Source organism: Zosterops lateralis, assembly GCF_965231275.1.
Source record: "Zosterops lateralis genome assembly, chromosome: 1".
Classification (NCBI taxonomy): Eukaryota; Metazoa; Chordata; class Aves; order Passeriformes; family Zosteropidae; genus Zosterops; species Zosterops lateralis.
This window is the reverse complement of record NC_139762.1, coordinates 125,927,678-125,945,107: the sequence shown is the minus strand read 5'-3', so window position 1 is coordinate 125,945,107 and position 17,430 is coordinate 125,927,678. Positions and strand designations below refer to the sequence as shown.

The 17,430-nt window shown below is 39.2% G+C and overlaps 1 protein-coding gene across 4 annotated transcripts in view; it reads right to left on the bottom strand.

Moving 5' to 3' along the window:
* WWP1 (WW domain containing E3 ubiquitin protein ligase 1) overlaps positions 1-17,045 on the bottom strand; it is a 59,035-nt gene extending 41,990 nt beyond the window's left edge. The window contains exon 1 of one of the 4 annotated variants that reach the window (XM_083867504.1): positions 16,869-17,045. The gene's annotated coding sequence lies outside the window, so the exon portion shown is untranslated. Of the gene's footprint in view, positions 1-6,559; positions 6,723-16,823 lie in introns of those variants that run through there. The other 3 variants (XM_083867505.1, XM_083867502.1, XM_083867503.1) reach the window with 3 other exon arrangements.
* Positions 17,046-17,430: the final 385 nt, after the last annotated feature.

Sequence of the window (17,430 nt, the reverse complement as noted above, 5' to 3'; positions counted from 1 at the left end):
GCATCATGGACAAACTTTTTTTTCCTCATTCCTAAATCCTTTTTTCTTGTCTCTCAAAAAAAATGCCCAGTTTGGCTCCTGAATATGTTGATTAAGGGTTAAAAATATTTGAGGTTATCTTTATATAATCTTAAAAAGAGGATTACATACAGCAATGTATGTAGTTTGTAGTTATCTTTGTAGTTTGTACCATCTTTGTAGTTTGTACCATTTTTGTAGTTATAATCTCCCTGAAAATGAGAGGATTAATTCTGACACCACACATTCCCAAAATATGAAGCTGCCACATCTCCTTATTCAAGCTCTAGGTTAAACTTCATTGGTCTAAAGGATGTGAAGCTTTACTTTCAGAACTGTGTCATCAACACATACAAATACCACCCCCAGCCTCAAAATTCCTGGACAACAAAAATTCACAGAGAGACTCTGGAGAGCCCCATGAAGATCATAGAGATCACAGCCCTTCTGTCCCTGATGTAACCCATAACTGTTACATCAACTGGAAGAGTACAGTCTAGTTATTAACTCCTACAGCTGATATCTTGATATTACTTCAGTTGTGTATATTATTTTGGGTAACTACAGTTCAATTAGGACAAAGTAAGACCCAAGCAAAACCATAGAATAGATGACACAGAAGTCTAATACAAGAATTAAAGGATCATTTTCTAATTCATGTGAATCAACAGATTCATAGCAGTCTCCTTAACAATAACAGCATTTATAAAATTTACGCTTCTGTGAACAATACTCTCTAAATCTCAAAATGCTATTAAAACATCAGAAATCAAAGGGAACACCAACAGTGAATATTTCATTTATTTACTTTTCAGTCATTAGTAGAGTAATTACTTATCCATAGAATTTAAGCAGGCACATTTTAAATTGCATTAGTCATTTGATAATGATCTCGTAAAGCTGAAAGTTAAAAACTATCACTGGAGCAGCAAACACACATTTATAAATTGCTTGATGCTGTGAATCAGTAATTGAGGAGATATTTCATGAAAAACCAACCACTCAGACATAAAAGAGTGCACCCACCAAGAGAGAAAACCATTTTCTTACTCATACGATACCAGAAGAGTCAAGCTAGGAATAAGACCAAAACAAAGTGCCAAGATAGTATGGTCCAATTACCTGTGATATCATTTCACAACATATGGAAAATCCCATCACAGAAAACAATTACCTTTTTTTCCCCACTTTAATTCATGCATGTAAAAGGTCAATTATCACAAAATGCTGGAGAAGTAAACAGTGATTTCAGGAGGCTGTAGGGGTCAGAACTGTATCTGTTCTGACCTTCTGAGTGTGAGGTATGGGAAGGAAAGATTCCAGGGAAACTCTGCCCATGGCAGGGTGACAAAGCAACCCTGGGCGAGCATCTTTCAGAAAAAGACAGTTGTTCCACTTTGTTGGGGAGCACAGCCAATCCTCACACTTCTGGTCCTGCCTCCAAGCCCTCTTCTTCCACCAAAGAAACAAGGCTGAGCTGGGGGGAAGGGAGCTACCACACTGATGAAAATCAGCAAGCATGGAGCCAGAAACAAATTTCTTCATGTAAAAATAAGAAGAAAAAGGAAAAAAATGCCTTTTCTTATGTCAGATATAAGTTTCTTAATCAATTTCTTTCCATTATGACTTTCAAAATCCAGAAGTTTTATTCAACACAATTCTGACTGAGAAGTCCATCTCACTATTTATCAACAACAAAAATGGCAATTATTTTGTCACAGCTAATTGAATACATATCTAATTAACTGGGGTTTAAAAAAAAAGAACCAAAACTAAATTACTTCCAGAGAGAACCACTAACTCTATTATCATTAAAAACCTGAAGAGCTTCTTCCTTTAACATCAGAAAACTTTCAATTCAGTAATTTGATATGCAGGAACAGAAACCAGATCTGAAACAGATCCGCAGAAATATCTGTAGACCCAAAAATGTGCTGGCCTTTCTTACACTGAGCAGGAGAGTAGAGTCATTTCTACAATTATTGCCTTCTGCAACACTAACAACAACAACAAAATCTAAAACTTGGCATTCCCGATATGTACAGCTTTGATTATCCCAAGGTAAAATTACAGTAATATTTGCACATAGGCAAATAGAGAACTTAAAGGTTTCTTTCCTTGAATGCCACAAACCTTACCACAAACCAAATGCCACTTCAAGAAGCAATAGAAATACTTATCAGTAAGAGTTGTCTTCCATGTGATAAAAATAGGGTAAAAATTTGTGTATAAAATAATAATTCGATGTATAATGAAATAAAGCTAAAGTAAAATTGTAAAATCCAGTAGAAGGGTAACCGTTCTCTCTCAGCCTGCTAATCTCAGTTGCAAAGACAGGACGAAGATCATCAACTTAGACAAAGACACTGGCCAACCCTGATAAGAATCACTTCCTCGCCAAGGCAAGGAGAAATTCCTTCCTGACGACGATGCCAATCTCATCAACCTTCTGGTGCCACAAGCGGAATGAAATCAACATAAGACAGACTCTTGGAATTGACATAAGAAAGGAGCCTTCCCGGAATGAGACAACTAGACTTGATGAGATCCGGGAGGGCCATCGAAAAGAAATCCAGACTATTCAACCCACCTTGGACACCTGGACTGCCTAAGGGCAGAAAAATCCTATAAAACGGTGGACTGAAAGCTGCACCGGCGTGGACTAGGGCGTCTTGTACATCGGTGCGGACCTCTATCCACCCAGCGCGGCGCTGACAATTTCCTATTTTTGTGGTTTTTCTCTTTTTCAGGTGCTCGATATTCTGTTGTTAATAAATTGTCATTTATTAACCTGAAATTTGCCTTTGCATTTATAACATTCCACAAACATCAGAAGGGCCTTCTGAGAGTCACTGAATATTTGCTTCATATTGAAGACAAAACTAATTTGTTCTTCACAAAAATTTCACCTCTCCTTCTCCATTTCAGATGTTCTCTTCCTCTTTAAGATTTACTATTACAGGCCAATTCAGAATGTCCACAGTTCCACTCTCTGTTCTGAACAAATCTATGGTAACCAGGAGTATACAGTGAAGCCCAATACAAACTCTGGTTTAGGTGTAATGGACCAGGGATACAGACAAGACAGTACGTAGGTCAAGGTATTATATTTAATTAATCAGCAATTAATTGGTGTATGGGGGGGAAGGGGAGGGTGGGGAAGAAAAAACAACCCTACTCCTGTAAACACTAGCTTCTGGTAAAAGGCTATATTCATGGACATCTTATATACACTTAAAGAAAATATCTGCTGGTTTGATTCCTTTTAATAGAATGCCAGAATTTAAGATACTCATACAGCTGGCAAAATGGAACCCTGACATGCTTCAGCCACTCAGAAGAATTCTTTCACATATGTACTCTGCTACACTCACTCTTAAGGAACTAAATTGTTTGAACATAAGAACAAACTTTAAGAAAAGTTAAATATTGCCTAGCTATACTATTGTCTTAATTATTTCACATTATAGATGTTCCTAGCTGGCAAGGTTTTAAAAAGGGTATATATAGCTTTAAATGAACATTTGTAATAATTAAGCAGGCAATAAGTCCCACTGAAAATCACTAGAAAAAAACACTTAAGAGATTTTTTTTCAATGCCAAATAAAAGCCCTGACATGCTTCCATTAATTGAAATTAAGTAAATGAACAAGAACTATGGAGAAATGAAGCACCATTAAGCAGCAGGTGGGTTTTTTGTTATCCTTACAGATACACTGAAAGAAATGGTTCAGTGACAAAACCCAGTAAATGGAGCTTCAATGTGTGACTCCTGCTGGACATATGAGAGAAAAGCAAAGTTCAAGTTACATAAACAGCTCTAACCTTTGATTTCTAATTTAGATGCCTTACTCTGAAAGTCTTGGATTCTTTCAATTTAACTTAATAGATCTGTTTATATGACACTAAAATGTAACTCCTTTTTTTTTTTTTTTTTTTTTTTTTTTTTTTTTTTTTTTTTTTTTTTTTTCCACAGACTAAACCAAGCTCCATATCTTCTGGTATTCTACTTTTGCCCCAAGCAGCCAATTCTCATACCTTTTTATCTGCATGAATTCAAACACTTTCTGTTTTTTAAAACCCTTCTTTTTTTGTTGTTTTCACCTATACCTTTAAATTTCAGTCCTATGTACATTTTTCTTTTTGCATTTTATACCTATATAATTTACTTTTTTTCTGGGAGGTATTTTAATTGTTCAACACAAAAGTATATGTGAAAGCCATATGTTACAAAATAAAAAAAAAATAAGAATAGAACAAAGTATCATGCATGCTTACCATCAGGTTTTCTAGCTAGGTTTTTAAAATATTATTTTTGTTAAATTATTATTATTAGCATGAAGCTAAAGAACCTGAAACATTACAAATACTAACCTATGTGACAGTATACTCAATGAAGGAAAGATTATTAACTTTCAGAATCCCTATGAAAACAATTTAAGCAATAGTTCTATGCTAAAACAATGCAAAAGATGGTACTAAATGTATTTGAATCATAAAGCATACGATAAGGTTAACAATATTTGTAAGATGCAGTGGGTAGTACTGAACAGTCTCCTCACTTATGAAGTACCATTTGTAAAAGTATAATAAATAGTAGCTTAAGTCACCGTTTAACAGTTTAGAAAATATTAGAAATGGAAATCAGGTTTTTTCCCTGATCATTTAAAATAATGCTAAGAGCACTGATTTTACTTCTCATGTACTTCTCTTACAATGGAAACGGTGACAGTACTTCTAGAACAGGATTGTAGTAAAGACTATCATTTGCTGAGCAACAAATTATTTTCTGTGGTATCTGTTGCTAAACTTCAGTCAGACAAATACTGATGGAATGAAATGTAGGTCTCTACCTTAAATAAAAACCTAGGATAGTTTATAAAAATGCAAAGCTAACAACTTGAAACTATTTAACAGAATACTTAGCTACTTACCAAGATCACAAGATTCCTTCAGATCCCTTTAGTACTTACTTTTTACTAATAGTTTCTTCAATGCCTTAGGTATTCATGAGTTTAAAATATGTATGTTTAAAAAATAACTATTCCATCAGGCACATAAATATTACCTATATAAACATCTGGAAAACCTGAAAGGACAGTAAAATGTACTGTTCAAATATGTAGGACATATTCTATGCTAATAGTGAATATTGGGGACTTTTTTTTTTAAGTAGAGGTGCTCCAGTGCCTTAATCATCTTGATGGCCTTTAATTAAACTCTCTCCAGCACATCCACCTCTCCTTTGTACCAAGGAGCCCAGTACTGGGCACAGCACTCCAGGTGTGGCCTCATCACCAGTGCTGAATAAAAGGGAAGGACCATCTCCCCCAGCCTGATGGAGATTCCTTGTCTAATGCAGCCCAGGAAGCAGTCTCCCTCTTTGCTCCATGGGATATTGCTGCATCATGTTCAACCTCATATCTACCAGGACCCCCAGATATCTGTTTTCATCAACATACTTTTGGGAGTGAATCTTCAGACCAACCAGAACAGTCAGGGATATAGGGGCATTTAATTTCTCATCTTTTTGCCAAGCCCACAGTACATACTGGTGGATATAGACACAGTAATGGCTCCCTTAGGATCTGCTTTCACAGAAGTAGAGTTTCAGCTTCAGCACTGTCCTCCTCCAAGGTTTATGAGACCTTGACAAAAGGACAAGGCATTAGCTCTCCCTGACAGTAAACCAACAGCATCCCCAGAGATACTTCAGTGTCCCTGATACACTGTAAATATTTTGTTACTAAGTTCCAAGTTGCCAACCTTGCAGCAGAAGACAGAGAACTGAACTGGAAAGCAAACTGTAACTCTTCTCAAAACACAGGGCAACCAGAAGAGACCCCTGAGGATCATCCAATCCAACTCCTGACTCCACACAGTGCAACATAAAAGTTAAACAATGTATCTAAGAGCACTGCCGGAATGCTTCCTGAACAGGAAGGATTGGACAGTTCACAGTGCTATGATATTATTGGTGTTTGTAACACTTGGCAGAATGAGTCCTGGGGCTGGAACACTGGGATGGAGGGCTACAGGCTCTTCAGGAGCAATAGGCAGAGCAGGTAAGGTGCAGGAATTGCTCTGTATGTAAGGGAGAGACCGACTGCACAGCCCTTACAGATAGTGAGGATATGATTGAGAGCCCCTGAGAGAGGATTAGGGGAATGGATAAAAGGACTTGTTGCAGTGGGTGTCTATAACTGATAATCCAGCTGGGATATAATCATTGATTAATTATTCTCTAGGCAATTTATGGGAAACCCCTGAATTTGTAGCCCTTGCCATTATAAAAGATTTCAACCAGAAGCCCCATATCCCTGTGATGAGGAAGCCTTGGAAATTCTTGAAGTCTGTAGGAGGTAACTTCTTGTCACAGGTACTCAGTGAGTCAACTAGAAAAGATGCCCTCCCAGACTTGCTGTTTGTGAATACAGAAGGACTCATGAGGGATGTGATGGTAGGTTGCTGTCTTGGCCGCTGTGATCATGATAAAATGATCCTGTTTAATTTTACATCCTTCTAGGGTAAAGCCACTGACCTTGTACATGAAGGGAAGGTGGTGGATATAGTTCTGGATTTCGGCAGGCTTTTGATACTGTTCCTCACAATATCCTTCCGGACAAGTTGCCCAGCTGTGGAATGAGCAGGTTCATGGTATGCTCAGCAAAGTACTGTCTAAAGGGCAGAGCTCAAAGGGTTGTACCAAATGGGTACTAACCAACCAAACCAAAACAGTTTTTAGCAACTCCCTCACCTCTTATCACTGGACACCAGAAGATCAGCACCTCCTTATCTGGTCCTCATCATAAGGAAGTTGCAGACAGCAATGACGTCACCTCTTCGTTTCGTCTTCTCTAAGCTGAACAAACATAGTATCCTGAGCTGCTCCTCATAAGTCATGCTCTCTACTCCTCCTTTGGACAAATTCTAACATTCTTCACACTGGGTCTGATATAAGTATTACTGCATTCATCTTTCTTAAGCCAAGCTATAAGAGTTTTCTACCCCTCCACCATAGAAACCAAATCTTCATCTACTCCTATTGATATGGAGAGCAAGCTATATACAAACAGTATTTCCTGTATTTGTTCAAGTACATTCACTGACCATTGCAACAAATCCTGCAGAACTGACAAGTGCATTATCCATAACTTATTACCAGCCTCCTATAAGGGTCTAAGAAAAAATATAGTACCATTACAGAAGTTTACAAAAAACTGTATTTCTGAGTGTTATGCAAGAGATCTAGACCAATGACTACAGTTCCACTGCACACATCTGCCTGTTCTGTTCTGCCTTATACTTGGACCTTTTTAGTCTTGTTTTCCCAAGCAAACATCATATGCATGACTCATATTGTCCACCTGCCTCTTCCCTCTCTTCCTTTCATCTCCATCCCTCTAAGTGAATCTGTTCATCACCAGATTCAGTTAAAATAAACTGAGAAGTAACATCTTCTGAAAAACTAAGTTCCCATGAGTTTCACAAAGTTCAATAGCATAGCAAAGGAAAGAGACACAATTTCATGTGCTTGCTGAGCAAAGGGCTGCAGCGTGAGCCCAGGCTCTCTAAGCTGCCTGACTTAAAAGCTACACAAACACCACAGAAAGCTCTGAATCAGTCTGAGCTGCAGCAGTGCACAGTGCCTTTTTCACTACAAGTAAGAAAGGTCAAGAACAGCACATGAAGCAAAGAACTGTAATTGTAAGAAAAGTCTGTATGGAACCCAGTTCCACTGCAACAGAGCCACTTAGAGCAAAATATTTACAGTAGATGCACTGCTTGCGAATCTTAATCACAGTGATGCTTCTAGGTCCTACCACAATGTCAAATAATGAAAAATACCAGTGCCTCCTCTTACAGATAAAAACACACACACACAGTGAAACAAACAGAGTAAACAACTTCCAGGTTTCTTGAACAGAACAACGTAGTTAAAGGCCAACACACATGTCAAGAAATCAGGGAAGGGTATTTTCTCCTTAATTCTTATATTTAGCTGAATAGTTCTCATATCTGCCAGAACCTGTAATATGCTAGCTACATAAGCCTTTCTGGGTTGTCTTTTGTTATGGATAATCCTAATGCTTGGTATAAATTATTGCTCATCAGATTTGCATCAAGAGCAATGTAAAGTAATATATATATATAGATTGCTAAAATATGGGCAGATTTTAGTGTACCTACATTGCAAACAGAAAATTTTACCCCCTAGTTCCATACAGGCACTTCCACATTAAACTATATAGGTAACCTATTTTAACCACATGGAAAATGGAGAAGCATGAGCTTCCAAACAGGCAGAGAGCCGGAGCGCATACCAAGAGTGCCCAGATAGCTTATAAAATCCACTCACAGGACTCTGTGCCTGTCAGCACCACCTTATTAGTTACAATACCTTTGACTGGTGTAAACACATCTCTACTGCAGCCACAGCAAAATTAGCAAACATGCAACAACTTTAAAGATGTTAACCAAGAGTCTCACTGTTACTGTTACATCCCTCCCACTGTGTTTTTATGTGATATGAAAAAAAGGTGAATAAGGAATACCAATAACAGGAAATACATCATTACTGCTCCACAAAATAGTTTCCCAGCCTCCACATTGTTTCAGTTACTCATAAAAAACAACAATTCAAAGAGGGGAAGAGAAGCCCACTCAGTGATATGAGAAAGTTGCAGAAAGGGTTTTGCACAATTTTTGTCAGTAAGACATTTGATGTGATCCACCTCTCACCAGTAACTTTATTTCAAAAAATAGCTCAAAGAGGTATAAGTAGAATTCACTGCATGTTCTCACTCTCTTTTCTCTGAATATTTGATTTTTTAAAAGTGCTATGCAAGGCTCTTTCCAGCTGTCAATCTCAGCAGTGTTAAAACACTAAAACATGTCTGTCCTACTTCCAGTCACAGACTGCACTAATCTTACCCATCTCTACCTGAGAGCATTCAGCCAAGCACTGTCGCTTACTTTTTCAAAAACAGCCCTTCAGTGCTAGAGAATTCAACCTGATCCTTACCAAGGCTCTAAGCTGATGGATAATTCTCACTTCCTAAAACGAAGGGTTGCCTGTTTCTGCTAAATATTTTCCAATCCAATTTTAATCCGAGTTAATCTGATTTCAAAATTTATCTACAAAAACAATCACAAGTTGAGAACATGAAAATTAATAAAACAAAAGTCTTATCAGAAGGGCACAAAGTTTGACTTCTCAAGGGCCACTACTGGACCACAATAATAACTTGCATATTAAGTTTAACACATCACTACAACAGCAACAGTGAAAGAAAACACACTTTCATGAAGATCAGTATCCTTTCTAGTGAAAAGCTAAAGACTAAGTTATAAAATTTAAAATGTCTACCAGCTTATTCTTGTGAGCAACACTGCCTTGGAACCAGGTAGCTACAAAAAGTGCACAGAAAAGACCAGCTTCCCACAGAAGGATGTCCAAGTTACTCAGGTTGATTTTCAAGGGACTAGTGAGGGTAGATATTAGAGAAAAGACAAGCAAGAGAAAAGCATCTCCAGCATCCTTTACCAACAAAACACACATCTGCATGACATGCCAACACACAGACCTCTGGCCTAAAGAGTATTAAAGATGCTTAGTCATTCTCTAGGTCTTCTTCCACATGAATCTCTCCTCCTCTTGCCTTGTCCTTTTTTGTGTCTTCTCCAGTTGTACAGCTTTCTACCCAGAGCAGGAAAAGTTGAAAAAATACACAAGGCATTCATTTAAGCTAGGAATGTACTGTGTATGTAAACAGTGGCATGATGACATTGTCTGTTTTATTCTTTAGTCTATTCCTACATCTTCTATATCAACCTTTGAAAACACCACCAGTTTTTAAGCTGTGGAGTGTCATTAAACATCAGGAAAAGTGTTCTTAGTTCCTGTCTGTTATCAGGGAGGGTTTGAAACATAAAATGTTCAAATATGCAGGAAAATAAGCCCAAAGTGTATGTCTCTGCTAATAAAGATTTATTTAATCAATTTTCATTTCTTATGGCCTTTAAAGCTTTGAAACTGAAGCAACCAGCATGACAGACTTATACAAGAGACAAGAACAGCAACCAACTCTGAAAGTAGGCTATCCCTGACAGTTATAGTCAAAAAAACCCAAACCAAAACATAAACAAACTGCAACAAGAAAAAGGTTACAGTGGGAAGTCTAAACTAACTTGCACTTAGAAAGTATTTTAAAATGCATTTAGTTTATGCACTAAAGTACAATCTGTATCATCTTTCTCATTAAAATCTCTGCTTCTTAGCAATGGACTTTCTCCTTGTCTGTATAACAATTTATTCCTTATTTTGAATCATACATCAGTCAATCTCAACTGAATTGTGTAAAAATTATTTCCTGATAGACAACCCTTCTCAACTTTTCAAAGTGTGCTCTAACATCTATTTGTTTAGTTGTATGGCACAGGATTAAAAACAGAGGCAGAAAATTATATTTAATATATTTAATATTTAGGGTTCTGTGGGCCTCTGCTAGAGGGCTCTCTTCACTTTTTCTTAATGCTAAAAATTAACAACACTTTTCATTTTATTTGCACAGAAGCTGTACTACTCTGATAGTTTTCTCCTCAAACAGTTATATCTCCCTGATCAAAGACTGAATACAAACAACTAAGAAATCCAACAGTTCATATGTAAAAGATTTGGGAGTTTCCCAAAACCATTTACCATAGAATAGTGACAAATATGCTTATATAAGTAATATAAAAATAGCATGTAAGCTCATGTATATTATATTCTGAATACATTCCAACATTTAGTTTTTCACTCCATTCCTGATGTGACATTTTCATAAAACAATTCTTAACTACGTTTGGTTCTTATTACCAAATACTTCATTACACCTCATTTTGAGGAATACTTGTAGCTACTCTTTCCAACACACATTAGGTCTCCTATGTTGACAAAAAAATGTACCTATCACCAAATATTACCCTACCCATTGTTATTTCCACCTAAAGGTTCAACTCTCATTACTCAATAAATAATTTCACTACCTAAAGATTTTGTCAGTTCATTAGCAGAAGACATTTTAGCATGTCTCATTAAGAACTAAGATTTCCAAATGATTTTCTTTCCCATAGCTATTCCCTTAACAATGCCATTTAAGTCACCATCCCATGACAACATTTTGTCACCAATCTCTTACAAGACATTCAGCCAGGGATTTATTTTATTTTGGAATGACACACAGATATCAGTCTTCCACCAGATTTTCAACACTAACTGAATTTTTCCTGCCCTTGTAACTGGCATCTTGAAGTCAAAATACAACCTTTTTTTCTTTCTTTTCTTTTGAACCCAAAATCTCTGCAGCTACTAAGTAAGAAAAGTGACCATTTTTTAAAAAAGATAACACTGTACAAAGATAGCTGGAAGTGGAAAATAAATTGTGCCAAGAATGGAGGAAAAAAGGGAACTGAAATTTAATAAGTAGCTTCCACACTTCTAACCTGAGGGGAAAAAGGAAGTTTGCCAATCCTATTACTCTTCATTTTCTATTGAGCTTTCCTCTTATATTTTATTTTACTTTTTAATTGTTATGTTTACAAACATAATTTTATGTCATCATAGATGCTAGGAAACGATTACATACACAAGAGAGGATTGTGTATGTAATTTTAGTACACCAATCAGTAAAAAAAAGGTAAGCTTTCAAGACTAAGATATAATGATCTGATCAGCAGGAAACAGATGAATGGATGAATCCTTACAAACAACAAACCAAAAAAGTCATTCTGAATTTCTCAAGAACTACCACAGCACTCTGTTTCAAAACTGGACATGTGCTATTTTTTCAGTTCTAATGCCAAAGCATATTGTGCAATTTTACAGATTACTTTATCTTTCCTGTTTATTTTAGCCCATGCTAAAACTAGAACTCATTTGATTTGATTTATACTGAGAAATTGCTGACTACCTTGAAATGCACATACAATCCAAAGTTCTCTTATATTTTTCACCCATCTATATGAGGAACAGATAAAAGTTTTTAGTTGCTTCCTTTCTTAAAGGATTCTTCTGCTAATCTCCTGCTACATTTAGAGTTTATAGCAAAAGACCTGGGTTAAAAACCCCAGTAACAAGAAATGTGTGCAGAGTATCCTGTTTACTGCCCTCTATGCTCACAGCACAGATGAGAGCTCTCCTCTGCCCACTTCAGGCTGCAAGGTGAAGATACTTAAACGCATAAACCAGAATTATTTTGCTGCTGTTCTTTAGAATTTGACTTCTTCTCATCCATTTTTAAATTGCTTCCTTCTATCGTCAAGACATTTTCCTGCAAAATAAGCCTAAAAACCTAATGGAATCAAAGTAGACAGGAGAAATTCTATGCTGTTTGAACTACTTGAGTGGTCAGCTACTAATATGCATTTGCATTCTCAATGCCATTTACACAGAAGACTAATCGAGAGATTGTCCTACTGTGTAACAGATAATTTTATTGGAAAAAAAGTCTTCAGGTTTTGAACTGATTACATTTAAGCATGCTCAGATGCTGGCCACTTAAAGCAGAACATAAGCATATCTAACACATTCCAATGAAAAGAAAAATGGTGATTGATAAAAACCGAAGAATTTTGGAATCTTCACTAATCTGCTTTGTTAAACTTATGCTTTATTCCAATTATATCCGTGACTTTGTTTTAGTCAAAAACCATTATAAAGTAACACAACCAGCTCAGTAAATTTCAGTTAGCTCTTCAAAATCAGTAGAATTTGTAGGTTAAATCCAAAGCCATGCTCTCTTTTAATAGGATTTTAAAAGTGATTTTTTTAAGTACTGAATTATCAAACTGTACATCAGATTAATAATTTACACAATCTTCAGCACTGACTGAGGGGAGAAGGAATTCAAATATAATTGTTGCTTTGCCATACATAGGCTGCTATAGAACTACAGCAGTAGAGTCATGTAAACCTGCAATGATTAATTGCCTCTAATAAGTGCAGTAATTAGTAAGACCTATATGGAACAGAAACCTAAAGGTTTTCCTGACATACTTTCCCTGCAATGCTAAGAAATTAAAGAAAAAAACCCAAAACAAACCTAGCACTCTCCCCTGTAAACAATTCTGACATTCTATAACCACTCTGACAGCTGACTGCTCCCCTGGAATCTGCAGTGTTTCTCTGTAAAGCAACACTACACTTGCAAAACAGAGCTAAACTTAAATACACTTCTGATTAAACTAGCAGCAGGTCCTCAAAGATAAGTAGTACCCTGTCCTCCAAGCAGCAATAATCAGAGCTTTTCACTTACAAAAAACAATTAAAAACAAAAACTCCCTCTTACTCTCTCTTAAAAGTATCAGCCAATTTTAGCCAAAACTATGGCACGTCAGTGTTCTGTGGAGGAGAGGAGCAGAGCAGGGAGGGAGCACCACTCTAAGACTTGTTCCTTTTTACAAGCCTTTGGAATGCTTCTTCTGCACACTCACAACAACTGCTGATAAGAAGAGGAGGTTTCTCTTTCCAGCTCTATTATTCTGCTTCAAGAAACAGAGGTGAGACCTCCAGTATTTCCCAAGATCATTACCTATGGCCACTTTATGTAACCACAGGAGAACTCCAGCATACTACAGTAAATCTGAATGGACACCAACACAGAAAGTGGCCTACTGATGCAACGGCAACAAACTTCGAAAGAAGGACCTGGATGCAATCAGCTCCCGCTGTGTGCACTGGCACACAGACCTAAGAATCTAGAAGAATCTTAGATGCACTATGTATTGCATAACCCAAAATTCAAAGGAAGAGTTCAGCAGTTCTGGTTTACAAGTTTCGCAAGGACAGGAAAAATAACAGGATTTTTGCTAATATGACACTACCATAGAAACTGGGGAATCCTGCCCCAGTTTACATACTTTATTACAGGCACATTGGAGAAGTTTTTCTGATTTTGAATCACTATGCAACTGATTTCCTGGCAGAGCCAGAAGGTTGTGTGGTTTTTTTTTTTTGTTTGTTTGTTTTTTTTTTTTTTTTTTTTTTTTTTTTTTTTTTTTTTTTTTTGTTTGGTTGGTTTTTGTTGTTGTTGTTGTTTTGTTTGTTTGTTTTTGTTTTTTGGGGTTTGTTTGTTTGTTTGTTTGGGGGTTTTTTTGTTTTGTTTTTTTTTTTAATTCAGGTGAATGTTACATTGTGCAGAAGCAGGCAAGTGCAGTATAATGCTTGCTTAAAAGATAAAGCATTTTTATCAGTAGCTTCATTCCTTTTCAGTCTTTACAAAGAGTCCTTTTAACACAGTAAAAAGTCACTTAAAAGAATCACTTAAAGGCAGCTTACAGCAAGCACTTATTTTTCTTTATCATCTCATCCATTACCTCACCTAGCCTCCACACTTCATTATCTCAACTCAATTCTAAAATGAACTTGGGTGTTTTTGTGGGGGATTAAGGTTGCAGGGTTGTTTTTTTTTGTTTTTTTTTTTAAGCTAACAATGAGTATTTGCTTTAAGTGGATAAAGAGAAGCCACTTCCATTTAACAGACATGGCTTAGGTCATGATGTTTTGATCATGGCACCTCAGTATTCAAGTCTAATGTTTTAATGCCATACGAAGTACAGAGAAACCAAATGCAATACAACTCCCTGTTGTAGATCCTCACTCCTGATCCTTCCTGTCCAAAACCCAGAAGCAATCTCTTTCCCCACACACATTCTTTCATGAGAAACAACAGGGAAGTGGGTAGAAATTCCAACTTATCAAAATTTCCAACTTCATACTGAAAGATAAAAAGGAAGACAAAAAGCAGTAAAACTAGCAAACATTTCTCCTTCTTCCAAGATTTCCACAGACTCATGAAAAGGGGTTGGCTCTGAACTTCATCAGTAGTCCTGTGATTCAAGAAGCACTTGTAGGCAAATGATTATTTAAACTTTATTGAAAACTCTTTTAACAAAAACATACTGGATGACTTACAGTGTTTTTTTCACTGATATTTAGCAACAAATGTAAACTATTTACAAACAAAAATAATCCATATTCTTTTGGTAACAAATTGTTCCGTACTAAGAGAATAAATCAGTCCCAAAGCTCTCAAGTTTTCAAGTATAATTGTGTATTTAAGGGAATTAGTCTATGGTATTGTTGGGGAAAGTCTACAGATAGTACTAAGCTGGAAGCACTTACAGGACTAGACCTTTAAAATATAGTTCAAAGTACACACTAAAGAGGTGACAAAGGGATTCTAAACCCACAAGTTCACAAGCAGCATCAATCAAAAGTATTTCTAGTTGCCCCATTCGAAAGCATCTCTGTCATGAATCCAAGTAAATTGTGCTTCTGCTGCTGTAAAATTTTTCTCAAAAGGATGAAACATCTTCAGGTTTTTTTTCTAACTAAATTTCTTTCATCTTTATTAGTATTCAATTCAACCACAAATAGTTATTCAGTTATACCTTGACCAACATGGACTCAGATGAGGCAACATAGAAATTTTTTAAAAATACATACAACCAGTCCAAGTTAGTAAAGCATTATCACAGCCAAAACTAGTCTCGTGGTTTCTATATTGCAGAGATTAAACCAGTATACCAATTTTAAGAGTAGACTTTTTGCTATGAAGATCATACTGTTTTTCACATGTATGACCATACCTAACCCAGCTACCTGCAGTCAGTGCTTGCATCCCCTAGTAAACCAGTGTTATTAAACTTGCATAACCTGAGTTTCTTTCAATGCATAGCATCCTGATTACTTTTTATAAGACACAGCTGCCTTGTGAAAATGCAACTGAAATATGAATACCTCTTTTTACAGTTTCACCCAAACATCGAAGAGCTCCCATTAAAATGATTAGATGGTGTTAAGTCCTTTTCTCTCTTTGATGTACAGTTTAAACATTTATAGATCTGGAAGCAGAGCTAGATCATCCTAGTTAAACTGGGATGAGAATTGGTATTGTTCCAAAAATAAGACAACTACAAATAAAGTAAATAAGCATACTGGGTTGTAACGTTTTCAACAACATAAACAAAGATAAGCGACAAAAACAGGTCTTTTGAGGTTTTCCATCCAGAGAGTCTGCTCAGCCAAAGGCCCATCACAGGGACCCCTATGAACACCTATAGCTGAGCTCTGCCCGCACACAGCCCCGGGTGCCCCGGCACAGGGAGGGCGACAGCAGCGCCCCGGGGAGGGGACACGGCTCCACCAAAGGACGGTGACCACGAACTGAGCTGTATCCTCCTCCTCTGCTTTCCCCCCGCACAAAGCGAGCCGGGGCCGGCCCTGGAGCTGCCTCACTGAGTCCCGGCCACTAAAGCCTCTCGCAATCCACTCAGCGCTGACACAGGTCAGGACTCAGCCCCAGTCACCCCGGCACAGGCCGGAGACTGGGATAAACAAGGTTACTGGCCTGACACCGGACACCGGGGACACTCCCCCTCCCTGTCCCCCGCCCCACGGCGACACGGGCTGGCACAGCACCGGCCAGGTGCGGGCCCGGGGCCCTCAGCCTGTCCAGGAGTGGGAGAGGGCAGGGAAAAGGAATTCTCCGGACACCGTGCGGGGCATGGGGAGGGGAGCAGCAACAGCGGCCGCCGCCGGCCGGCACAGCCCGAGTGGAAGTGCCGGAAAGGAGAGACCCGGACCTCCCCACGGCTCCTTCGCCATTTTAGCCCCCACGCCCATTCCCCTCCTCCCGGCCCTCGCTGGCAGGGGCAGATCACGGTGCAGCGCCCACCCCCCGCTGCCCACGGCCGTCCTTCTGCCGGGCCCCGCCGCCAACCGGGGCGGCTGCGACACAGCCCCCCTTCTGTGCCCTCACCGTGGCTCGCAGCTGCTGCCGCCGCCTCCTTCTCCTTCCTCCCACCTCTCTCTTCTTTTTCTTCTTCTCCTCCTTCGCCTCCTCGCCGCCGCGGCGGCTCCTCACCCCTCTGCGCCGCGCTCCGCCGCCGCCGCCGCGCAGGATGATGCCATCTCACTCACCGCGGCATCGGCGGCTCCGGCACGGCTGCCTCCTCCTCCTCCTGCCACCCCTCCCGGCCCCGCTCCCGCCGGCCCCGTGCGCGCTCCCGGGGCTGGGGCAGCAGGAACTTGTGGAGCCGCCCCGGCGGGAGGGCCCGCTCGGCACCGAGCACTGCGCAGCGGCGGGGGGAGGGAGGAGGCGAGCCTGAGCCCAGGCTCTTCAAAGGGGACAGGGCTTATTCCGAGCGCCTGCCCCGGGCTGAACCAAGTCGGCGCCGCGGCGGGGAGAAGGGCCGGGAGCGCGGAATGGACCCCGGGCGAGGCGGGGCCGGGATGCAGCCCCGGAGCACCGTCTGCGGCACGGAGCCTGCTGGGGCGGGATAAGGAGGGCTCCTGCGGGTCGCTGTCCCCAGACAAGGCTCCTGTGCGGCGCCGGGAGCCCGCACACCCCGGTGCGGTGCGAGCGA